This window comes from Emydura macquarii, unplaced genomic scaffold (assembly GCF_026122565.2).
Source record: "Emydura macquarii macquarii isolate MOO-44397 ecotype Brisbane River unplaced genomic scaffold, CSIRO-AGI_Emac_v2 contig_2205, whole genome shotgun sequence".
Taxonomy (NCBI): Eukaryota; Metazoa; Chordata; order Testudines; family Chelidae; genus Emydura; species Emydura macquarii.
Window position 1 is genome coordinate 10604248 of NW_027132342.1, and position 26851 is coordinate 10631098.

The following is a 26851-nucleotide window of genomic DNA, read 5'->3' on the forward strand; positions in this document are numbered from 1 at the left end:
AAAATATGGGGCTGGAAGAGATCTTAAGAAGCCATCAAGTCCAGTTGAGGCAGTATCAGGCAAACCTAAACCATCCCTGACAGGTGTTTGGCCAACCTTTTCTTAAAAACCTTCAGTGATGGGGATTCCACAACCTCCCTTGGAAGCCTATTCCAGAATTTAACTACTTATGTAGTTAGAAAGTTTTTTCTAATATCTAATCTAAATCTCACCTGCTGCACAGTAAGCCCATTTCTTCTTGTCCTACTTTAGGTGGACTTGGAGAATAATTGATCACTGTCCTCTTTATAACAGCCCTTAATATAACTGAAGACTATCATTGGGTTCCCCCCTCAATCTTCTTATTCTCAGGACCAAACGTGCCCAGATTTTTTGAACTTTCTTCATCAGTCAGGTTTTCTAAATCTTTTATCTTTTTCGTTGCTGGAAATAGGATTGATCCCTGCAGAACCCCTCTATATATGCTTCCTAGTCTGACAGTGAACCATTGATCACTACTCTGAGAAAGCAAAAAAACTTCAAAAACAGACTTCAGGGAGAAAATGCAAAGCTGGAACACATATGCAAACTTGACACAACCAGACCTGGTCTGAATAGGGACTTGGAATGGTTATCTCATTACAAGAAGTAATTGTCACTGTTCAAACATTCTCACTTTCTGATCAACAGTTGTGAATAGGCCTCATCTACTCTAACTGAATTGACTTTGTTAGCACTTGCCCTCCCCATTGTTGTTTCTTACCCTTGGATGTATATATATACCTCCTATCTGTGATTTCCACTTTATGCATCTGACAAAGTGGGTTGCAGCCCACAAAAGCTTATGCCCGCAGAAATTTGTTAGTCTTTCAGGCGCTACAGGACTCTCGTTGTTTTTACTCTGAGTAAGGTCTTTCAACCAGTTGTGCATCCACCTTATAGTAAATTCATCTAGACCACGTTTTTCTAGAATATCAGATGGGACTGTGTCTAAAGCCTTACTAAAATCAACATATATCATGTCTACTCCTTCCTTCAAAGATGGAAACTTTGGTTAGTTTGGCATGATTTGTTCTTGACAAATCCATGCTGGCTCTTCCTTATAAACCTATTAACCTCTAGGTGCTTGCAAATTGATGGTTTAATAATTTGTTCCAGTATCTTTCCAGGTATTATAGGTAGGCTGACTGGTCTATCTTGCCTGAGGTCCTTTTTGTTCACCCTTTTAAAGGTAGGTACTATGCTTGCCCCTCTCTAGTCCTCTGGGACCTCATCCATCCTCCAATTCTCAAACATAGTTGCTAACAGTTCCAAGATTGCTTCAGCTAGTTCCTTTAGTAACCTAAGATGAATTTTATCAGATTCTGCTGACCTGACTACATCTATCTTATCTAAATATTCTTTAACTTGTTCTTTCTTTATTTTGACTTGCCTTCCTTTTCACTTGTTAATATTAATTCTGCTGAGCAATCACCATTAACCTTTTTAGTGAAGACAGAAGCAAAATAGACATTAAACACTTCAACTTCTTGATGTCATCACTTATTAGCTCTCCTTCCCTGATAAGTAAATGACTTACACTTTCCGTTGTCTTTCTCTTGTTCCTAATGAATTTAAAGAACTTCTTATTGCCTTTTATGTCCCTCACTAGGTTTGAATCCTATTAGCTCAAAACCCAGAAGGCAAGATAAAAGAATCCCAAATGTTTGTGGGGGTTTTTTTAAACTCATGATTTTTTCAGATCTGTCTCATGATTTTTCTTGCTGGGCAATACTGCACTTAAAAATAAGAATAAGAACATTTGCAGCCTCACCTTAACCAGACATCCACTATTTGTGGGGGCAAAATTGCAGCCTTAGAAATGGATGACATTTTCTGAAAATCTAGCTGTGAATATCAGTAGCGAAATCTAAGAGTGAGTCAGATTTGTTTATGCTTTGTATATGATTAGTCCATGAAAAATGGGAATCTGTTCATAGTATTGACAAATCTCACAATTTTACCACAGTTCTTGTAATAATTGATATTCTTCTTAAAGTCCAAGTTCCTGGAGGCATGTAATTAGGACAGAATCTCAGCTTTATTTTGGGATATTTTTATTTTTATTTATTTATTTTGGTAAATTAAGTGTCTAGTCCTCTTGGGTGTGAAGAAAAGTTTGAAAACATGACCCAAGTGAACACTAATGGGTGGGCAGGACTTCCTGATCCACTCCTTTTTAGGGTAGAAGATAAATGTTCCAACCCTTTCTGGTTGCCTAGGGAATGGACTCCATGTTTGTCAAATAGACAAAATGTCAAGTACATACTACACTACACTAGACAAAATGCAAATGACGAGTGATTCAGTAAGCTATAATAAATAGCACCATCAATTCAAAACATAATGAACTGAAAATTGCTCTGAAAAAAATGGTGTTCCTTTTCTCCCATGTGACTGCTGACAATAAACAAGGGGACACAGATATCCCAGACCTTAGCATATCCAACCCATAGGCAAATATGGCATAGTGTGTACAGTATTTTGGTTTTTCCACTTCTAGTCTTGTCTGAAATTAAGAAGTGCAGATAAATGCTTCCACAATTAAACTTTTTGAACCTAGACAAGGTTCAAAGTTTGGTTTGGATTCTTACGCAATGGGTTGTGTACTCTTTTATTTTATCCAGACTGGCTCATTCATCCCTTTGCAATGATAACTCTGTATGGCACTCTCACAATATAATTTAGGAGTCCCTATCAGCAGTGCATCCTTCAGCAGCCACACATCTCCACTGGGCAATCACCAGAATAAATTAAACTAATGTAAAACTGTTCAGGTTGCAGAAATAGAAAAGTTAATTAATTGAAGAGTTTATATTTATGACCCTCCTCCAGAGGAGAATATCTATGCTTGTACAAATGAAACTGAAGCACACACCTGAATATAGGTGATATTATGGCTATGTTGATCCCCTTAAATAAAATTGTAGCTGTACTACTTTAGAAAGAAAATGAGCAGTGTGCTATTTTATTAAGTTTATTTTATAATCATTATGATGAACAGGCATGGCTTTTTCTAGGAAATATATGTTGCCTTTTAACAGATTGTACACTTGCTTTTCCATGAAACAAAAACTTAGTAGTAGTAAATCTGTAGTTATTTGTAAAGACGTTTAAACAAAGTACACTCATGGACCTCATAAGACCTCTTACATCTCCATGTGAAATTAACTCTAGTTTTCTAGGACTCTTCCCCTGCAAGACTGAGGAGTTTAGTGTAAATATAATAGAAGTCCTAGAGGACAAAAAAAGCTCAGTGGGTATACAAGAAATGAAACAAAAATGAGAGAATGGAAATGAGGAGAGAACAAAGGGGGAGGGGAAATAAACATTGGACATAAACACTAAAGCTAAATTCCATGACAACAGATTAAATTATGCTGACAGAAAGACAAAAGAGTACCAACATGATAATGATATGTTCACTTCTGATTAGGTTTCCGAATCCTTCACCCCACCCTTATGTGGCACAGCAGCATTTAAAAACTCAAGCATGAATAGGTCTTATCATCAAGACCACACACTGCCCTTTACAGAATTATGTCCTTGGATAATAAAGAAAGGCAGTTATTGATTTCAGTGGGCTCCAGATCAAGCCCAACATGGCTATTATTTTGTAGGTAATAGAGGCCAGCTATATTTTGAAACAATGAGGAGAGCTAAAAGGAGATCTTGCCAATCTAACATTTTAAGAGTTTCTAGCTACAGATAGCCCTCTCATCATTGGTGAAGTCTTGGGAGTGCCAACTCAGAAGTCTGCTCATAGTCAAGGGAGGAATCCCACTCCTGCAGCCTAGGGTGCTGATCTCTCAGCATCTCTTTCCAATGGCAGCTCATTCTCCCTTGAATAAAAGTGCTACCGGCTCTCTACTATGCACAGATGACCAGCGCTGCCTGAGAGCTGAAAACTACATCCTTGCAGAATGGAAGAACAATGGGAAAGAGAGTCTAATACAGTAAGTAAATTCAGCAGTCCATCAGTTTGCTTTCCTCCTTGTCCATTTGATCATAAATCCTTGACTATGCTCAACAGGCTATTCTCTGGTTCATCCAGTGTTGCCATAACAATGCACTGGCTTGGCCTGTTTCCTCCCTATGCTATGACTGTGGAGCAATGTTGCAGACAATGAACAATTCATGTGGTAGAAGCCTGCCCAACCTGTCTGTTATCTAGCAGCTCTGTGTTCTTGGAGAACCAGAGCGCAAAACCCCAACTCTCTCTCTCTGGCTCACCTGAATTACCCCCCCCCCCCCCACACACACACACACGCCCATGCTTGAACCAGAAACCAAAGGCTGAACTCTGTGATTGCTGAAGCACTGCATGTTGGGAAATTTCTGCTCTCCATGTAACTGAACTCACACCCATACACACCCAGCTCCGCAGTTATCAGACCATTCTAGTTATTGGTATACAAAACACTGAAACCTGGTTGCATTGTGAGCCCTCTCTCAAGAAAAGACGCCCTTCCAGGAATGATCAGCTCCTTTTGTCCAGACATTGTTTATCCATAAACAAACCTGGCATCTACAAATCCCCTATCAAAGCTCAAACCTCTGTTCTGATGCTTGGATCCAAACTCTGCATCAACTCCACTGTAACCTGTCTTCTCTTCCTGACTGATCGTGTTGGGGGCTCTGCCAGACTCAAAGCCCTCCAGACCCTGAACTGGCAAGCCTGTTCCTGGGAACCTCTGAACTGCATGGAGTGGTGAGATCAACCCCCCCGCCCTCCTTGCCGCCTTCTTCCCCCAACACAACTTGTCTCTCCCTCTCTTAGTCCAGGTATAACTTTCTACTTTTGTAATCAAACCTGGGATAGCTTTCTCCAATACCCCCAACTGTAATTGTGTAGTACTGTAAGTGTTTGATCGTTTTTCTCTCCTGGTATGGTATTACTATTAGTATTGTATGTTTTATATACCTAGCAATAAAATAACTGTTATAATCAAGCTGGTTGCCACTTTCTCTCTCTATCTTTCCAAACTTTATTTTATTCCTTTGTGTCCTTGGTCCCTATCTTGCTCTGTAGTAACGCTTCTCTTACCTAAGCCAAAGATCTCGGGAGTGCCCAAAAATCCTATGGGGTTTGCTCATCAAGGGGGTTACTGCTAGAACAATTGTGGTGTAAAGGGGCATATGAAAGGGACAGCCAGGAAGTGCTACTCTGCCTAGCCTATGGGGTCCAGGGGCAAATGAGGGTGCAGCTCAAGTGCTGTTTGACCCAGCCTGATTGAATCCAAGGGGCAATTAAGGGGAGTAGCCAAAAAGGTGCTGTTTGGACCCAGCCTGCTCTATTCTGGTGTGTTGCTCAGGGGCATATAAGGGTAGCCACTGAGAGTGCAGTGTCACCCAGCCTGCTGAGTTCAGGGACATATAAGGGGTCAGCTGAGAGTGCCGATAGCCCAGTCCGCTCAGACGTACTAAGTTGAGCTGAATTGTGTATATGTGTGTGTATCTGTGGGGGGTTTATTTGAATCTGGTGCTGGAGGAACCCAGCCCTGAAAACCCTAGGTCCTGCAGGATAGCTCCATTGGGAGGGGGCTTGTAGCCCTATAAACACACAAGTAACACAAGCAGTACATTAGCAGAATAACACCCCCTTTCCAGGAAGGTAACCCTAATAAATGAGCATACCATTCAGAGACTATCCTCTGGTTACAGAAGTTTGACATCTAGCTCTGATGGCTGCGTAGAACAAAAGAGTAGAAAATAGTGGAGTTGAGCAAAATTTTTTGGACTAATACTTTATTTGACAAAAAACACGGTTTCAATCAACCTGAAACTATTTGTAAATTTGACACAGATAGTTCTGGCCATTCACAAAATGTCCCGAAGCAGAGGAGGAAGTGGTGGTGGTAGTACTGCCATTGCCTCGCTCTTTCCCCACACCTTGCAATAAAAGGAGAGACCCAGGTTTGAATCCCTGCTCTGGAATAGACCCAAAACAGACTTTTTCGATATTCCAAAAAATTTCAAATTCGGTTTGACCGAGACAGAATGTCTTATCTGATTTTTCAGAACTGCCACTGAACCAAAAAATATCATTCACCCACCTCTACTTGATAATCATGGTTTCATTTATTCTTACTGCTAGTTTGTTCTGAAACTATATAGAGATTCCACTATTAAAACACTATTCTGCCTCATGTGAGTAGTCCCATACAATTACAATGGTCTTAAATCCTACCCTGCAACACCCCTGGTACAACAAGGTCTCTCCTAATTTAGGATAATTAGTTGTATCAAATTATGTGGTAATATTTGCAGGAGGACACAATACTAAGCTGATGTATCTGCATACAAAATACATTTGTATTTTCCAATAATATAGGAATATATTAGTTAGAGACAGAAAAGACCTATTGGATTATGCAGTCCATCTGCTTGCAAGGGTGCAATAGAGTCCCTTGATAATGGTGGAATTGGACACTTAACTGACCTTGTCCAAAAGGCCAATAAATAAATGGATTGCTATTAAATTAACAAGATAAGCTATTAAATTAACAGGATAAGCTATCTAGATTTAAATGTATCATGGAGAAGCACTTATTTGTAATATTAAAGCTTGGGGAGAAATTCTGAGAGGAATTCAAATGAATGCATTCCAATTATTCTATAATGAAAGTTTCTGGCTTAAGTAGATCTATTGCTTTAATAAATATTTTGATTATCCTTGGGATTTAATTTTCTGTTCTTAACATAAACTTATGATTGGATTATCCATCATAAATTCAATTCAGGTTTTATGATTTACAAGGTAAAAATAGGAGATATCAACTTTGCCATGCTGGTTCCCAACTAATGTGAAGGTTTAGAAAAGAGGGAATAGACAACATTAAAATGTAGTTGGTGCTGTAGCTCACTGAGACTGACTGCATTCCACTTAATCAAACCAATCGTTATGCTCCTCTCACCATTAATAATAATCAATTGCATTATCAAAGCTGGGATGTGAAATGGGAAATGGGAACATTATTCCGCTACTGTACTAGTCTCAAAGGACAAAACTGGTGACTTCTACCAATGAGAATTAATAACACTTGTCTCTATTGTGTATAACAGACTTTTTTTTGGGAGGCGGGGGCCCCTGGAGCTATGGAATTATGGTTGTTAGTTCACCAGCATCATCAGAACAGTTCTGGGGATATTGATATTTAACTGCTGCAGAGTAGTAAAGAAAGAACCAGAGCAGAAGATTTGTGTGTGTGTATAGATCCTACATAAATATTGGCTATTGTTTTCATTTTTTACAATTTAATTTCTCAGCAACAAAAATGGTAGAGTTAACAATCATTCATTAGGCATTCTCTCAGACAGATCATAATTTTTATAGGAGGCATAAGCTAGTTGACACATCAATACAAATAAAGATTTTCAATTCCCCTATCCAAAGAGTATGAAATAAACAGCCACGGGATTTTGCTTGAATAAGTGTTCTAGGATCCAGGCTCCAAAACATCCAAAATGAACCAATCTAGTGGTTTTTTAAAACCATTCTCTCTGCATAGGCTGACTTACACTGAGTGTTTCACTCTGACTCCCTAGATTGTAAACCTTCTTTTGATTTGAGCAGAAGTAAAGTTTTGGCTCTAAAACCTGAGAATCTGTTACATCACACACAGAGATTGGTTCAAATTCTCCTGTCTTATACCTCTGCATCCTCATTAAAGTGGGGCTGCATGAATGTATATTGTTATTAGTTATATTACAGTAGTGCCTTGAGGCCAGTACCCCATTGCATAAAGCATTGTGGAAACATATAACAAAGAGACAGTCTGTAACAGGGTGGCTTGGCCATAGACTGGAGAGTCAAGATGAGCCATATCTGGGTTGAATTAGGGTTGAATCTGGGTTGAATACCAGGGTAAAAGGCAGTAGGAAGATGCAGGGATGGGGATTTTGCAGTGAAAAAGGATTTCCTGTAGGGGACCCTGAGGAAGGGATAGTTCCTTGGGAAAGAGGGGCTCTGCCTAGCTTACACCTGGGTGGAAGGTTGTTCTTTTGTGTTTGTTTTGAGAATGTTGTTAATTGAATTTTAAAAAACAAACAAACAGAACAGATCCTAAGAAGCATTGTCACTAAGAATGAGGCTTTGTTGAAGGAGCCCTTATGAAAGGGAAAACAGGGGCAGGGCCATGTTACACAGTCCCTGCTCCAAGGATCTGGCAGTCCAGCTGTAAGACTAAATACAAAAGGTAGATCCAAAACACAGACAGGAAGAGAACAGGGAAACAATGAGACTAAACTGATCTGCATGAACAGCAGTGGTGACAGCACACTAGCTGCCTAACCACTGTCAGGAGTTCTGCAGATATAGCAGAACTTTAAGGAGGCATTTGCACTATATCGAAGTTTTACTTGGCCCAATATCAGCCTGCAGGTGATAGGGGAAATTCTGGTTTCAGTTTGGACAATTAGACCAACAACACATCTTGTTGAATGAGCTATTATTTATAGATATTCAGTATAACCTGGAGGAAAAAGTATTAGTTAGAAAAATAAGCAAAGCAAGTTCTATTATGTTTAGTCCATAAAAACAGCCATAAAGATTTATATCAATGAGAGAAAACATCATGACTTTGAGACTATGGGTGTTGCAAGTTCTTGACATTTTGGAAGATGGAGTTTGCTCCATTCCCTATAGTCAATTCAGAATATTAGAGAACAGCTTGGATTTTCTTTTTCTTATGATGAGTTTAATTTTTTTTCTATCTTCAAAATATTCCATTTGAAATGCATATCCAACAACGCTAAAAAAAACCCTCATTACTTTTCTTATTTTTGCTTTTCAGTGTCATTCATTTAATTTTAAAAAAACGTAAAAATGGAACCCTCTGTGCTGCATACAAGCTCTTTCATGCAGAATTTAACTTGTTTTTTGGGGGGGAGTTTTAAATGGATTTTGGTAGCCTCCAGCCAGTAATTTGCTGAGGCTCATTTAATCAGCTGAGGTACTATTATTTGAAGAACCAGTTGAGGGAAGTTTCTCTCTAATGATCTTCAATATAGCCATCAAAGTATATCCCTTTACATATACATAGTATGAATGTACCAATGGAATATAATCATTATGTACTTATCTAAATGCCTGTTCAACTCACTCCCAGAATTCTAGCCCTGGAATGGGAAACAGAGTGAACTCAGAGGTGGCTGGTGTTCTTTATGTCCAGGGAAATAAGGGGGCAATCCAGATTCAAAGCTGGGAGCTTAAAAAGTCACGTTAAAAGAGGGGTCCAAGAGCCAACTTCTGCATCTGGACACAGTTCAGTTGTATATTAAAAATGCAAATGTAATAATTGTACTGCATGGCAAATGATTGTAACTTGGCTTTGGGTATGATCAGGACTCAGTTGCCCCATGTTATATCACAGATGATGCAATGGGGTTTGGTGAATAGAGCATTGGACTGGGGGAGCTGGGTTCTATTCCTGACTTACTTGGTAACCATTAGTAATTCCCTTCATGCTTCTGTTCCTCTGCTTCAACACACATCCTTTGTCTGTCTTGCCCACTTAACTTGTGAAATCTTGGATGCAGGGATTATCTGTTCTGGATATCTGTACAGTGCCTAGCACAAAGGGGGTCTCGGCGCTACTGTAATACAAATAAATAATATCAATTCACTCATTTAAACTGTATAGTGTAAGTTCTCAACATGAGCTGCATCAGGTAGGTGCATACAAATCTTGGACTACCATATTCGCAACCTGTTTCTTTGCATGTGTTATATGTAGCTTGTCTGCTCTGTATTTCCTTTTAGAACCAAATTCATATTTAAAAGCAAAATGCTATAGAGGCTAATTATCAAGACTCATTAATATTTATTATGCAATTATTCATCTTTCTAATTGTTAGTACTGAGCTCCTAATTTATATTTAAAAAAAACAGACTTTAATTAGGCTACTTTGAATATTATTAAAATTGAATGTCCAGATTTTGTCCCGTGGCAAATCAAGCTTTGCTTTTGTAAGTCAGTACTTACAGCCAATGATGCCTTTAAAAAAAAAAAAAGCAGCATGTAGTTTCCCTGCCAGGTTTATGACTCTCTCATTCCTCTTATTGATTCTTTGGTAACATAATAAAGCTCTAGACTATAGACCAGTAACTTGAAGTCACAGTAATGAAGAACAGAAGATGGAAAGCTATTATATGGCTTTCACGTGCAAGTTAAGGATTCATTTTATAAGCATGCTTGCTAGTTTCATAGTGCTTTTCGTGAGACAATCTCAAATGCTTTGTAAATGGATTAAGCAACTCCCCAGCAAAGTAGATCTTACTTCACAAATGGGAAACTGAGGCACCGAGAAGCTGAGTAAATTTCCCAACATCAGCAACAGAATCCAGAAATCCTAAACAAGTGATTTTTGCCTACCTAAGATTTCAGAAAGTGCTGAGTGGGTGCATTATGAAAATCAGGCTTCTTTAAAGTGTCTCAAATTAGGCACCCAAAACTTGGCACCCCCAAATCTATAATCATTTCTGAAAATCTTGGACTTTAAATTAACTGAGGGTATGTCTACACTGCAGAGTGAAGTCGATTTACTGCCGATTTTTAGAAGTCGAAGGAGTGTGCATATTGGGCTGCATTAGTAGGAGCATTGCCAGTAGATTGAGGGAAGTGATTATTTCCCTCTCTTCGGCATTGGTGAGGCCCCACTTGGGGTATTGTGTCCAGTTTTGGGCCCCCACTACAAAAAGGATGTGGACAAGTTGGAGAGAGTCGAACGGAGGGCAACAAAAATGATTAGGGGACTGGAGAACAAGACTTATGAGGAGAGGCTGAGGAAACTAGGCTTCTTTAGTCTGCAGAAGAGAAGAATGAGGGGGGATTTTATAGCAGCCTTTAACTACCTGAAATGGGGTTCCAGGGAGGATGGAGCTAGGCTGTACTCAATGGTGGCAGATGACAGAACAAGGAGCAATGGTCTCAAGTTGCAGTGGGGGAGGTCTAGGTTGGATATTAGGAAAAAGTTTTTCACTAGGAGGGTGGTGAAGCACTGAAATGGGTTGCCTAGGGAGGTGATGGAATCTCCATCTTTAGAAGTTTTTAAGCTGCGGCTTGACAAAGCCCTGGCTGGGATGATTTAACTGAGGTTAATCCTGCTTTGAGCAGGGGGTTGGACTAGATGACCTCCTGAGGTCCCTTCCAACTCTAATATTCTATGATTGCTGCAGGCTGTTACACATCATCTGCAGTTGGTGGAATGACGGTTCTGGTCCTGGGAAACAAGCACAGACTGGTGGGACCGCATCATTATGCAGCTGTGGGATGATGACCAGTGGCTCCAGAACTTTCATATGCAAAAAGCCACTTTCCTTGAACTTTGTGCGGAATAGTTCCTGGCCCTAAGCACGTTAATACTCACTTGAGACCAGCTCTGACGGTGGAGAAGTGAGTGGCCATCGCTCTGTGGAAGCTGCAATCCCCGACTGTTACAGTCAGTTGGGAATCAATTCGGAGTCGGTAAATCTACAGTGGGGGCTGCTGTGATGCAAGTGTGCAGGGCCATCAATAGACTTCTGCTCCAAAGGGTAATGACTTTGGGAAACGTGCAGGACATACTTGACGGGTTTGCTGTGATGGGCTTCCCAAACTGGGAGGGGGGGGGGGGGGCAACTGATGGCACACACGTCCCAATCTTAGCGCCCGACTATCTTGCAACACAGTACATAAACCTAAAGGGGTACTTTTCAGTGGTGTTGCAGGCCCTTGTGGATCACAGGGGTCATTTCACTGACATCAGTGTGGGGTGGTCTGGAAAGGTGCATGCCGTGTGCATATTTAGGAACTCAGGTCTGTTCACAAACATGCAGGCAGGCACTTTCTTCCCAGACCGGAAAATTTACATCAGGGATGTGGAAATGCCAATAGTGATCCTGGGGGATCCTGCCTACCCTTGCTCCCTTGGCTAATGAAGCCCTACACCAAGCACCTCGATAGCAACAAGGAGCATTTCAATAACAGGCTCAGCACTTGCAGAATGGTGGTGGAATGTGCGTTTGGGCATTTAAAGGCCAGATGGAGATGTCTCCTTAGTAGGCTAGACATGAGTGAGAAAAACATCCCATCAGTTATATCTGCGTGCTGTGTTCTTCATAATGTGTGTGAAGCGAAAGGGGAAAAGTTCTCACAAGTTGGACTGTGAAGGTGGAAAGGCTAGCTGCAAATTTTGAGCAGCCAAATGGCAGCAATATGCTCAGAGCCAACTGTGGAGCGCTTCGCCTTCGGGAAGCATTGAAAAACCAGTTCTGCAATGACCCGCAGTAATGTTTTCTGTATGTTTTCTGCCTTTCTTTCCCAAGCCCCCGCCATCAATATCAGCACCCTCCACCTTTCTCTCCAACCAAGCTATGAATTAATAAAGACATGTTTTGTAATGCTGCAAAGTTTTATTTATGAACATTCCTGGGGGAGACAGGGAACAAGTGTTAATTCACAGTTTAAAGTGACCCTGTGTAAGCAACTGTGGTTGTTTGCAGTTCAGTTCTTAACAGGGCTGCCACGTTCTTCTGCTTGCCTCCACTGGGGTGGAGTGCACCATGTACTGCAGCCTGCCCAGTCTCCTCCTAGGCCCGTTTTGGGGTCGGGAAGGCAGCAAAGCGTTAGGTGAAGGAGCATTCTGGAGGGGCTGCAGAGGGATTCCGTGCTGCCGCCGCTGTTCCTGAAGCTTCACAAGACACCTCAGCATGTCAGATTGATCCCGCATTATTCGCAGCATCTCCTGCTGTGTGCTGCGCTCCTGCGCAGTTCTTCTATGCTCCATGTCCATGTCCAGTTTCTGGGACAATACCATGCTCGGAGCTCTGTCTCTGCTGCCAGAGAGGTAGGTATTCATGAGCTCACCAAACATGTCGTTCCACGAATTTTTTTTCCTCTTTCTGATCTGTGAAAGTCTTTCTGCAGCACTTCTGGAGGAGTGGGGGCCAAGGCCAAGGTGTCTAGAGAAAGACAATAAATGCACAACGTTGCCATTGTTAGCAGACCCAAAGAACTGAAGCAACTGCTACAATGTCAAAAGTACTCCCCTTCGTGTGCACAAGGCTAAGCCAGATCCGCATTCCATTCTGAACACCTCAGAAGGGTGGGGTCATTCTGCCATTACAGAGATGGTAAGCCAGGGGCCCTTTAATATATTATAGAGAGGCTTAATTATCGTTTAAAACCACAGTCCAAAATTAATGTATGAGAGGGGTCACCAGGCTCCCTGGTTACATTCAGAGGAACGATTTGGGAGGAGGTGGCCAGGGTTGATCAGAGGACACCATAGGTGAATTGTATCATCAGATCTCTTTGGAAAATTATTTAAGTGACCCAGTATGCCCATAGAAAAGGGACTAGAAGAGTACAGGGTATTGACTTATAGCTTCGGTACTGTAAACGTGCACATCTTCCCAAGGTAACCATGAGTGATATCAATCTCCTGAGGGTCACGCAAGAGGAAAGGGAAGATTTGCAGCACGCATCAGAATACAGGCCTGTCCCTTATGCTGCTATGCTGTGTTCTGCCATGATACCGGCTCATTTAATTGCAGTGTGGCACGGAAAAGTATCCTACCATGGCGGAAGAAACAAAGCTGCCCTCCCCAGAAACCTTGTGCAAAGGGTAACAGAATCCGTACATGAGCGTTTCCTGGAGATATCAACGGATGATTCTCGGACCATACCTCTGCACATAAATAATCTGTTCCGGGAGTAACCCTCCAGTGAAGTCCGCTAACACCCAAACATCCCCTTCCCTCCGAATAAAAAGGCCATTTCAGGGATTGGATTAGGGACATAACCACTAAGAAGAAAAAAACCCAAACACCTCACCAGATGTGCCTTCCCCGGGATCCCAATCATTAATGCTGTCCTCTGTGATGCTGGATTGCTCTGGGGTCAGTAATAGGTCCTGGCTGTCTGGGAGAATAGACACCCCGCTCTCCTGCACCCTGCTGTCCTCAGCCTCCTCCTCATCCATAGAGTCCTCGTTGTTCTTCCTGGACTGGGATCCAGTGAGGTACTGATGCTGCGTGGTGGCGCTGTGGTGGGGTCGCTGCCGAGGATTGCATGCCACTTCTCATAGAAGTGGCATGTTTTGAGTGAGGATCCAGAGTGGCTGTTAGCTTCCCCAGCTTTCTGATATGCCTGACCTAGCTCTTTGATCTTCACGCGGCACTGCTGAGCATCCCTGTTGTGCCTCTTCTCCAACATGCCCTGGGATATCTTCCCATATATGTCAAAGTTTCTTTTGCTGGCTCTGAGCTGAGCCATAATGGACTGCTCACCCCATAGACCAATCAGATCTAAGACCTCTGGTTGACTCCATGCCGGAGCACGTTTGGGCCTTGCAGTTGCCATGACGAGTTCAGCTACAAAACTCTCTCCACGCTGGCTACACAGGAAATGAACATTCAAAATTTCCCAGAGCTTGAGGGGAGGGGCCATTTCCTGTTTGTGTGGCCATGTAACAGCAGAGTGAGAATATCAAGAGCGGTCACAACGGGGCATTATGGGATAGCTCCTGGAGGCCTTAACGTCGAATTGCGTTACGCTCTGTGTACACTGATGCAAAATCGACCCATGAAATTAAAATTATGTGCTACGCCACTTGCAGAGGTGGTTTTATTAGGTCGACTTCTATTGTGCTTCAAGTCGACAGAATTAACGTGACAGTGTAGACGCATGCTTTAGGAGTTCGACGTAAGCGACGTTACATCGACCTCCGTTGCCAGTGTAGACCAGGCCTGAGAATTCCCTCTAGTGTAGTTTGAGGGATTTGTGAATGCCATTGAGCTAGTATCTGGTGGCTTAGCATCAGGGTGTTAAAAAGTCAGGAGTAAAGACTGTTTCTCTAGGAAGAATGGGTAAGAAGCGCTGTTTGTTCCTCAGAAAATAAGACAGGATGGTTTGGGTGAGGAGGAACAAAGACATTGGATATTCACTAAAGATAAGACTGGACCCTCCACTACCCTCAGATAACACAAAAGTTGCTTTTGCTTAAAAAAATTTGCCTTGCCATGGTACCCTTGAAAAGACATGGGTCCAGTCCCCCCTCCCTTCAATGACTCTTATTATTTATGCATAATCCAACAAGAGAGTCTGAGGGAGCCCCACACCAGAATATCCCATAGCTCAGTGGTTAGAGCATGCTCTGGAGAGATGGGAGACCACTGTCCAAATATTTTCTCCCTTTCTGGCAGGGCAGAGACTTGAACCTGGATCTGCCACTTGAGTGTTCTTACCACTGGGTTAAAAGTTATAAGATGGGCAGCATCAGCAACTCCTCCTCCTCCTCAGTTTTGCATGGCACCTGGTCCTGTTCCAGCAGGTGCACTCTGAGCATGCCTACCAGATTGGGCCCCATATGCAATTAGTCTGACAATCCCTAGTGAGTGAATTATTCTGGGGCTGAGACAGGAGTCTGGGCTCCTAGTGGGAGGCAGCAGTACACTTGACCAGAGACAGAAACAAAAGAGCCAAGGGAACTTTTACTCTGAAAAATGTAGGTTGTAAGTGTGTTTAGGCATCCACAGGTCCATTGGGAGTTTGGTGGATCACAGAAGAGCCAAAACCAAGACTTTAGTGCTTAAGTCTGGCAGTGGTGTGATAAGGCCACAGAGGGCCCTGGTGCAAAAATAAGCTAGAGGCCACCTCCTGATTATAGGCCACAGTGGCCAAGTTCCCCCTCTCACCTCCAACATTCCAACTCCTAACCTAAACCATTCCTCCCATCAACCCCCATTTCTCCAACAACTCACTCCACTGACCCCCCAACATGCCTCACTCATCTCCAACTCCTTACCTTGCAGCCCTCCAACACTTTCTGCTCACCCCATAGCCCACCAACAACTCGGGCCCCCATCCCTTACGCACCACCCTGGGACCTTCCTGGCCACACACGAGCACTCCCTTGGATCAGAGCTCCACTCTCATCCTGGGCTAGGGTGGCTCCTCCCAACCCTGATTGCCCAGTGGCACTCCCATTGCCCACGCTGCACTCGCACAGCACGGGCCAAATTTGAATGATGAGTGGCGTTGCGATCTGGCAGCCAGGGGTCACGTCATTTAGGTTTGGCCTGACCATCCCTCTGTCATGACAAAGTGGCAGGTGGGCCAAACCTGAGCGATTCTGTGACCCCCAAATACGCAGTTGCAACACCACTCAGATAAGACCAGGCAGCCCCTCTATCTAATGGAGGAGCAGCAGGCCAAATTTGAGTGAGTGGAATTATGGACCCCTCAGCCAGGTGAAGTGCACTCATCTGCTTGGGCCCCCATAATTTTGTGGTAACTGCACCACTTGCACCATAGTGCTACACCACTGGAGTTTAGGCTCCTAAGTACTTTCATGGATCCCACCCATAGTATTTTGACATATGTGTTTCTGGTTGGAGTTGAAACAGGAGCACGTAGAGATATGTAGATTAGAAAATGTAACGGAAACACCAGCTAGCTTAATTTTTTCAAAACCACAAAAAAGTTTCTCTTTGGGTTTGGTTTTGGTTTTGCAGTTTGCGCTAATTCCTATTGCAGCCATTTTACTTATTCTTAATTATAGGAAATTCAAGACAACAATGGCTTCAATAATCAGAGGAGCTGTATTACATTAACAGGAATCCTGTCTCCGAAATTTCTCTCTTAAATGTACAATATTTGCTGAGCGTTGGATAGTAAAATGCCCATCTTCCATTGTACTTCTGTATTTTAATTTCACTGAAGCATTATAATGTATTCAAAGAAATAACATACAGACATAAGTCAGTATTGTAAACTGTCAGAATCAGTAATGGCAAATCACACCTCTGAATTCAGCTTATTTTTCAAAACACTGTTGTAACCTCTTCTGGGGGAAAGGAGAAAAAAAAGCTGAAACAAATTTCATTTCCAGTGGCCAGCAATGAACAGTGTAACATTTTGACATCCGTGGATTTTGGGTATGACTGTTTAATGTTGCTGACATTTTATGCAATATCCACTTTGGGTTTTTTACTGAAAATAAATGTCGTATATTAGAAGAAAACAAAACAGCATAACGATTAAAATAAAAGCGGCCTCTGGGTCTGAGGATACAGTGATGAAAATTACCATTTTTGTGCCACCTTAAGAGCTGCCTCCCTAAATACAAGAACCTGTAACTTTTCAGCTGGGTTGCCTAGATGTTTTCATGCTTTATTCTGCCTACATAGGAAGATTTGCAGGAAATGGGCCCAGTCCTTCCATTCTTATTCAGACAAAACACCAACAAACAGGAGTCTTGCTTCAGCAAGAAGTATAGGCTGAGGCTCTGCATTCATATGTATTAGCGATAGAGACAAGTTCAATCACTCCCCGTGCCTTCCAATCTGGGAAGGTGTTAGGATCTGGTTCTCTTGGTCAAGACCTATATTCTGAATTTAAGGTCTAATTTGGATCCTATAGGCTGCCAGAATCCCAATGCAGCTGCAGTACATACTTACTATAAAGAGTCAAAAAATCATCCCTTCCAAGGTCTGGTTTCATTAACAAAAGAATAGTTCAGAAATAACAATTACCTCAATCCATGGCCTTCCTAGGCTTGGGCATTTCTATCATTGTTTTTCTTTAAGACCAGTCTGTTACAAACCCTAGCATTCTTTCCCAGAGGCCTGCTCCTACTTTCCTGATGAATCTAATGATCCACAGTTGACCCAATGAGTCAGTAGCAATTAACTGGAAGCTCCCTGTAGGTTCTAACATCTGCTAACAGAATGAGGCAACATGGAAATCCTGTCCCTCTGTTACAGATTCCTAACCCCCAGGACAGATTCAACCCTCATACTTCAGAAGTTTCTTCTTCTGGGCCCTACTTTCATTCTGTTCCTGGCAGTATTAACTGGCTGTTGACCCCACTAGCAACAGAGTCCGACGATTGCCACGCTGATGGTGAGTGTGTGTGATTAAAAATATAAATGGTGTGAGAGGTATATTAAACTGTGAGATTATGATAGTCTAACTAATTCTGTAGTGTGTATGTATGCATGTATGCATGTATGCACTCAGGACGTTGGGGGCCTATCATAATTATCAAACAGAAAATAGCACAGCATTTACAGTGCTATGTTCATAATACAAATGGACAATTAAGTTTAATAGCTTTGGAAAAATATAGAAACGTTGGTACTGTTACAAAATATGGGGCTTGGTATTTTCCCTATTATGTTACCTGCATGTCATGTCCAAATATTTTATATCCAATATTACACACACATGGATCCAGAATATATTGGGTCAGATTCTAAAGTACTCAATGCTTTCTTTGCCTCTGTCTTCACAGACAAGGTCAGTTCCCAGACTACCGTACTGGGCAGTACAGTGTGGTGGGAGGTGAGCAGCCCTCAGTGGTGAAAGAACAGGCACGGGACTATTTAGAAAAGCTGGACATGCACAAATCCATGGGGCTGGATGCAATGTATCCGAGGGTGCTGAGGGAGTTGGCTGATGTGATTGCAGGGTCATTGATCATTATCTTTGAAAACTCGTGGTGATCAGGGAAGGTCCTGGATGATTGGAAAAAGGCAAATATAGTGCATATCTTTAGAAAAGGGAAGGAGGAGAAGCGGGGAATTACAGACCAGTCAGCCTCACCTCAATCCCTGGAAAAATCATGGAGCAGGCCCTGAAGGAATCCATTTTGAAGCACTTGGAGGAGAGGAAGGTGATCTGGAATAGTCAGCATGGATTCACCCAGGGCAAGTCATGCCTGACCAACCTGATTGCCTTCTATGATGAGATGACTGGCTCTCTGGATGTGGGGAAAGTGGTGGACATGATATACCCTGACTTTAGCAAAGCTTTTGACATGGTCTTCCACAGTATTCTTGCCAGCAAGTTACAGAAGTATGGACTGGCTGGATGAATGGACTATAAGGTGGATAGAAAGCTGGCTAGATCACTGGGCTCAATGAGTAGTGATCAACAAACAGCTTGATGTCTAGCTGGCAGCCAGCATCAAGCAGAGCAACCCAGGGGTCAGTGCTGGGGCCAGTTTTGTTCAACATCATCATTAATGATCTGGAGGATGGGGTGGATTGCACCCTCAGCAAGTTTGCGGATGACACTAAGCTGGGGAGAGTGGTAGAGACACTGGAGGTTAGGGATAGGATATTCACCTAGACAAATTGGATGATTGGGCCAAAAGAAATCTGATAGGGTTCAACAAGGACAAGTGCAAATTCCTGCCCTTAAGACAGAGAATCCGATGCACTACTACAGCCTGGGGACCAACTGGCTAGGCAGCAATTCTGCAGAAATGTACTATAGGGAGTCTTGCAAATACTGTGCTAACAATATCTAGCTGTCTGTAGCACATGACAAGCCATTAAGGATGTCCCTGTTTGAGAGAGTGGTTGTTTTCTATTATCTCTGTCTCTTGTCTCTTCCTACTTCCATTCTGGATTAGAAATACATCACATTTTGGTTCATTTATACCAGTAACAAATGCCATTAAAATGAATATATCCATCTTGCATGTGCATACAAAGCCTAATATACCATCATTTTTAATCCCAGTTAATTTCCCTTTTATATGGCTGGTTCCCAGTGGTGTCTTGTGCTTTTTAGAAATATACCTGTGTGCGCTGCTAATTCTTTAGCAAGCATGGAAAGTGAAAATGAAAAATTGTCACCCATAAGAATTTATATTCAGTCAGCACTGCCAGGCTGTTGAGGTCTGTGGAGCTGTGATCAGTTTGAATTTCTTTTGACAATAGCGAGTTGATAGATTGTCATCATATAGGAGAATAAAACCCATCTCCTTTGTTAAAACGAAAAAAAAGTGGGAAACTAGAACAAGTTTGGGGGTGTGGGATGTGTAAGAGGACTCATTTTGCCAGAGGACTAACATGTTAATTAGAGTGAGATCAACACAATGTAAAGTTGATTCACTTACAATATGTTTTCCCTCCCTGCTGTAGGATCTGTTGTCACAAAAGAAGCTATTTATCAACCACACTGCCATATTTTTTTCTTGTAGTGCTGTCAACTTAGTGGCAATTTTTCTGGCATAGAGATCAGGCAATCAGTGTCACTCTTTCCATGACAGCTGCTCCTGATTGGACTGATGACAGTTTGCTTAACAATGGTCCTACCAAAATTTTTCACTTCTTAAAATATCCTTAGCTTCTATTCATTTTTCATCTCATGTCATAAAAAACAACTCCTCCCCTGCCATGAGATTCATATTGATTAGCTGTAGTGTTTGCTTGATTAAGCATACCCTGTGATGCATGTTTTATTCATATTTCTGCAGAAGTTATTCATTGTATTTCTTCTCATTACAACTATGTGGTTAACTCTATATATCACCGTTTTAAGACTTTCATTCCATTGCCTCCTGTCTTTGGGGGAGTGGAGGACAGGGCCGTATTATCCATTAGGCACAATAGGCACAATAGGCACAATGCCTAGGTCCTACGAAACTTTCAGGGCCTACGAAAAAAAATTTATATATAATTTTTTATTTTTATTTTTAAAAAACTATTTATTAATAGCTTAAAATCAAATTAGTTATTTCGGTCGGGGGGCCTATGAAGGCAGGTGTGCCTAGGGCCTACGAAGGTCTTAAAACAGCCCTGGTGGAGGATGGTTTTGGTTTTAAATAGAATTAATAATTCACAAGAGAGGACGAGGGTCTGGGTTACAGTAATGGATGGGAAGATGTGGGTTAAACTACTGACTTTGCCACAGACTTCCTTTGTGACCTTCGGAAGTCGGTTAGTCCCGCTGTGCCTCTATTTCCCATCTGTAAAATGACCATAAAGGATTTCCTTTCTAACACTGCTTGCCTTCCACCTGTGTTTCTTTCTCTCATGATATTTTTGTGTGCAGAAGTCTCTGGTGCAACAGGGCCCAGCCCTGGTCAAGACTTTTAGGTGCTACTGGAAGTCAAATAATAGACTACAAGTCACAATATGTTGACTTTTGTGGAAAGCTTTTCAGGATTCTATTTCTCAATTTCATATTCAGCTTACTTTGGTAGTCACAAAATATCATTATTTATAACATTATTTATAATGCTGCTCAGCATTTTGAAGCATCAAACCCAAACTGCAGCAGATGTACCTGGGTACAACAGGTAAAATATGCTGAGCAAATAGGTTCCTGTCTTGGAACCTCTACAGTCTAAAACAAGCATTTTCAAACTGTTTGTGAACTGCATTTTAATAGAAAAACCTTTTCATGGTCCTCCTCGTCATCTTACTATTGAACAGACAATGTCCCATTCTATCCCCCCTCTGTCTCTGTGGTAACCACAGCAAGTGCTCTCACATGGAAAGGTAATATTAGGAAAGAATTTGATGTTGTTTGGGTTCTTTTTATGAACTTGAGCACCTGGAAACAAAGAGGAGAGCTGGTACCAATAAGTGCTGCATACACCACAGGAGGTCCACAGGCTGCACGTTGAAAACCACTGCAAATTACACAATTTCCAATAAGTTCTTGGAATGTATTGTGGACATCTTTTTGTTTCAGAAAGTGGAGGACATCAGCAGGCAGACAGCCATTTTACACTTGGTTCTGATTAACAAGGAGGAATTGGTAGCAAATCTGCAGATGGAAGGCAGTTTGTGTGAAAGTGATTGTGAAATGATAGATGGGAAGGAAAGAAGGAGTGAGAGCAGCAGAATAAAGACAATGGACTTCAACAACAACAAAAAGCAGACTTTAACAAACTCCGTGAACTAGTAGGCAAGGTCCCATGGAAAGAAAATCTAAGGGAAAAGGAAGTTCAAGAGACAGGTTTTTCAAGGAGACAATACTAAAGCTACAAGAGCAAACTATCCCAGTATGAAGTAAAGATAGGAAGAATAGTAAAAGGTCAATATGGCTACATCAGGAACTCTTTAATGACCTAAAAATCCAAAGGGAATCCTACTAAAAGTGGAAACATGGGCATACAAAAGAATAGCACAAGCACCCAGGGACAAAATCAGACAGGCTAAGGCACAAAATGAATTACATCTAGCAAGGAATATAAAAGGGAATAAAAAGATATTTTTATAAATACATTAGGAGCAAGAGAAATACAAAGGCAAGCATAGCCCTCTACTTAGCGGGGAAAGACAGCTAATAACTGATGACATCAAGGAGGCTGAGATGTTTAATACCTATTTTGCTTCAGTCTTCACTAAAACAGTTAGTGGTGACTTTTAGGGTATAAGAATATAGTGTAAGTATTGAGGCCTGTGTATTTGCTTGAGATGGGATTCTGGGCCTGCCTGAAAGTCAAAGTCTGTGAGCTACACATGTTAGCAAAGAACAAAGACATAGTGTGTTCCTCTTGCCTGACTGCAGTTAGATGGGTTTTTCTTTATTACTGTGAAAAGATAAGGGATGCAGTTAAAATGTTTCAAGGCATAGTGAAGGTGTGATATATGAATGCACAAATGAGGGAAGGCTCTGACTCCTCTTCAAGACAGATGCCAGAACAAGGCCAAGTAAGCAGCTGGGAAAGCAAGGGAGGTGTTAAAAAGAAACGTAAACATAGGGCCACAAACTGACCTTGGCCAAGATGTGACACTGCTCCCTGCCCCTCCCATGGGGTACCAAAGGGGTTGTACTAAAGCCCCCCAATTCCCCAAAACAGAACATGATCATATATTGGAAGGGGTGGAACCAGGGGGGAGGGGCCTATAGGTATAATTAAGGCTATCAAGAAGAAGGGTGGAAGGGAATTTCATCGGCATATGGAACTATGGTCTGGGGAAGATGGAGTTCTATGGGCATATAGAACTAAGATTGTGGGGGTGTGGGGAAAGGAAACTCTATCAGCATATAGAGAAATAAGCCCAACTGATGTAAAGGGCTTGGAGGTACGTTTATGGTTTTAAGCTTGTCAGTGTAACTCTGTCTGTGAACTGAGAGGGGACAAGGCAGGAGAGCCCCACCAGTGACCAACTCAATTAATATTGACAATGAAGGGGAAGAAACACAAGCCAAAATAGGGAAAGAATAGATTAAAGAATATTTATATAAATCAGATGTATTCAAGTCCACAGAGCCTGATGAAATTCATCCTAGGATACTTAAGGAACTGGCTGAAGTGATCTCAGAACCATTAGCAATTATCTTTGAGAATGCCTAAAGGACAGGTGAAGTCCCAGAGGACTAAAGAGGGACAAACATAGTAACTATCTTTTAAAAAGGGGAACTTTGATGCCTGGAAAGATACTGGAACAAATTGCTTAATAATCAATTTGTAAGCACTTAGAGGATAATAGGGCTATAAAGAATAGCCAGCATGGATTTGTCAAGAAGAAATCAAGCCAAACCAACCTATTTCATTTCTTAAGAGGGTTACTGGCCTAGTGGATGGGGGGAAGCAGTAGATGCCATATATATTGATTTTAGTAAGGTTTTTGATACAGTCCCATTTGACAGCCTCAAACAAGAGAAATGTGGTCTTGATGCATTTATTATAAGGTGGGTGCACAACTGGTTGAAAGACTCTACTCAATGAGTAGTTATCAATGGTTCATTGTCAAAGTGGGAGGGTGTATCTAGTGGGGTGCCACTGGGAGCAGTCCTGAGTCAGGTACTATTCAATATTTTCATTAATGCCTTGGATAATGGAGTGGAGAGTATGCTTATAAAATATTCAGATGACACCAAACTGGGAGGGGTTGCAAGCAGCTTGAGGAACAGGATTAGGATTCAGTAGGACCTAGACAAATTGGAGAATTGGTCTGAAATCAACAAGATGAAATTCAATGAAGACAAGTGGAAAGTACTTCATTTACGAAGGAAAAATCAAATGCACAACTACAAAATGGGGCTAGGGTAGTAGTACAGATGAAAAGGATCTGGCGATTATAGTGGCTCACAAATTGGATATGACTCAATAGTGTGGTGCAGTTGCAAAAAAGTTGATTATCATTCTGGGGTATATTAACAGGAGTACTGTATGTAAAACATGAGAGGTAATTGTCCCACTCTACTCAGCACAAGTGAGACCTCAGCTAGTGACCTGGGTCCAGTTCTGGGTGCCACACTTCAGGAAACATATGGACAAACTGGAAAGAGCCCAGAGCAGAGCAGAGCAGCAAAAATGACAGAAAGGTTTAGAAAATCTGACCAATGAGGAAAGCTTAAATAAGCTGGGCATGTTTAGTCTTGAGAAAAGACAACTGAGGTAGGGGAGAATATGATAAATCTTCAGATATGTTAAGGGCTGTTATAAATTGTGTTAAATTGTTCTTCATGTCCACTGAAGGTAAGACAAGAAGTAATGGGCTTAATCTGTAGCAAGGGAGTTTAAATTAGATATTAGGGAAAATGTTTAGGGGAGTTAAGCTCTGGAACAGGCGTCCAAGGGAGGTTGTGGAATCCATCATTGGAGGCTTTTAAGAACAGCTTGGAAAAACTCCTGTCAGGGATGGTCTGTTTACTAGATCCTGCCTCAGTGCAGGGGGCTGGATTTGATGACTTTCCAGGTCCCTTCCAGCCCTAGTTTTCTATGATTTCTATGGTGTTATAAGGATTCACCATACCATTTAAGGCATGTACTGAAGTCTCATTGATTTAAATGGGACTATTCGTATGTTTAAAGATAAGTGCTTTGCTGAATCAGGTTGTTATCAGATTGCTGTTTTAGTAGCATTAAGTACATGAAGTAACAGTGTGTACTAAGGTCAGTGCTGTGTATTCAGATATCTACATCTACCAGCCACCACTGTAATTGATAATAACTGGCCCCTTGTTGCAGTCTCAGCAAAAGGACCGTATGGACATAGTGAGTGAACTACTCTCTCACCCCTGGAGGGGCTGCCTACAAGCTAGAGCTGATGTGTTTCAAGGAAACTTCCTCTGCTATAGCTCTTCTTGTTCTGTGGAAAAATAGAACATTTTAGTCTCCCCAGTTGTAATTCAACACCATTTACAATCAAATTCACTGAAGGGTGGGGAAAAGCTCTCATCTTTATGCAAGACATGCTTTCCAGCACAGAGTCTGAAAGGTACTAAAGACAGATGTTTCTTTGCAAATCAGTCTCCAAAATTTTGCACATCAAGGTAAATTCAAAGTTACAATTTTCATTAGGAAGCTTAGAAAATGGAGCACCATTAGGACTTAGTTGTGAGGCTAGCCACACATCTGTGCTGTGGAACAAAGGGGGATATAAGGGCCCACTCACTCTCCAAAAGAGTAAAGAGGAGAATGCTGCGTTGTATAACATTAATTAATTTTCCTAATCTCATACACCGATTTAAACAGATGTGAGAGGCCAAAGGTTCAGATTCAACATGTTATGTCAGCACATGCTTAAGTCTTTTGCTAAGTTGGGGCCTAATGTTTTTGTCTGAACCTCACTCATCTCCTGATGTGTGTTCCTCTTTTTCCCTCCTGTAAATATTTTAGTGTGGGATTCTAAATTTCTCCCTAGGCACAAAGATAGGTTTAGAGATTGAATGTGTTCAGGATAATAAAAAAGGGCTATTTGTCTTAAAACATTGGAGAGGGAAACATTGACGAGAATACAGAAAGTTATCCCTTTGCTGATAGAGGGTAAATCATGCCATTGTCTTTAACTTAGAGATATTTTATTTGGGGTTTTCTCATGTCTGGCTTGCTTAATTATATCATGTTGTGACTGCGGAAAACCTTGCTGATGGTATTGGAAAGAGGATTTACAAGTAACCAACATTATTATTTAATCATTTAATTTTATTTTTTTTATTTCCGACTCATCCTAGGTTGCAGAAGTAACTGTAGGTTTGGGTATACAACACTTTCACCTTATAAATGGCTAGCATTATTCATGCCTTTGTTAGGCAATGTAATAAGTCCAATCATGAATACAAATTCAACTAGTATTAATATGGATGCATGGTAATATGCAAATCCATAGGATTTGCATTACAATTTATATAAATGAATATGCTCCCAAGGATATAACTTGACCTCTAGTCACTGAGGACAGATGATAATTTAAAAGCCCACATCAGTATGTGCTTTGTAGGATGCTGTTTTGAACATGGTGCCCCAGTTAATATAAGACCACTTTGTGTTTCAAAATATATTAAATCAGCTTCTAACTAATATTTCTTTTGCTTGGGATATTGAAGTAAAATTAAAAATGGTGATATAGACGATGCTCCTTCTCTCTCCCTCCCTCCCTCCTCATTCTCATTTGCTATGATTGAATTCCCATGTTGAGTATCCCATTCAATAGGCTACTTGAAGTGGTAATTCAGCATCTGCCCTTGGATGTATATGTGCAGCTCTCACTGAAACCCTGGAGCAGGGCCATAACCAGGCAATTTGGAGCCTGGGGGCGAGCAAGCACATTTGCACCCTTACCAGAGGTGATGAATGTGCGGGTGGGCATGTGGGATCATGTGCCCACCCTCCCAGGTTGTCTAGTTGAGCCCCCCTCAACCCAGACAGGCTGGGAGACCTGCTGAGGTGAGTCAGGGGGTGGAGGTGGCACTCTCTCTCCCCAAGCCCTGCCATGCAGAGCTGGCCCTGTAGGCAGAGTCTTATTACTGTATTTGCAGGGGTGGGGGCATAGAGATTAATAAAAAATTTTGTGGATAGAGAATATGTGAAAGTAAGACACACAAGTGTGTGTACATGAAATGGTTGCACATTCATCCAATCACAAAACAAACAAAGACAATTCATTATTAAATATTATCATCATCATCCGACTATTTATTATTAAATAACACAGCTTCATTTTTTAATATTGGGCAATCCAGAATGCAAACATTATGACAAGGTCTCTGTTGAATAAATTTGAGGAAATTATGATCTGCCTGTCTATATCCCACAAAGAGGAAAACATGGCCCCACTTGCTGAATAAGTTGTTCACTCAACTCTATTTAAAAT

At 41.6% G+C, this 26851-nt stretch overlaps 1 long non-coding RNA gene across 1 annotated transcript in view; it reads left to right on the forward strand.

Annotated features, from left to right (window-relative positions):
• Positions 1–17735: 17735 nt before the first annotated feature.
• The window catches only part of LOC137160428 (uncharacterized), a 63363-nt gene continuing 54247 nt past the window's right edge, over positions 17736–26851 (forward strand). Inside the window, exon 1 of the long non-coding RNA XR_010921876.1 lies at positions 17736–17906. This is a non-coding gene — a long non-coding RNA (uncharacterized lncRNA). The remainder of the gene's footprint in view (positions 17907–26851) is intronic.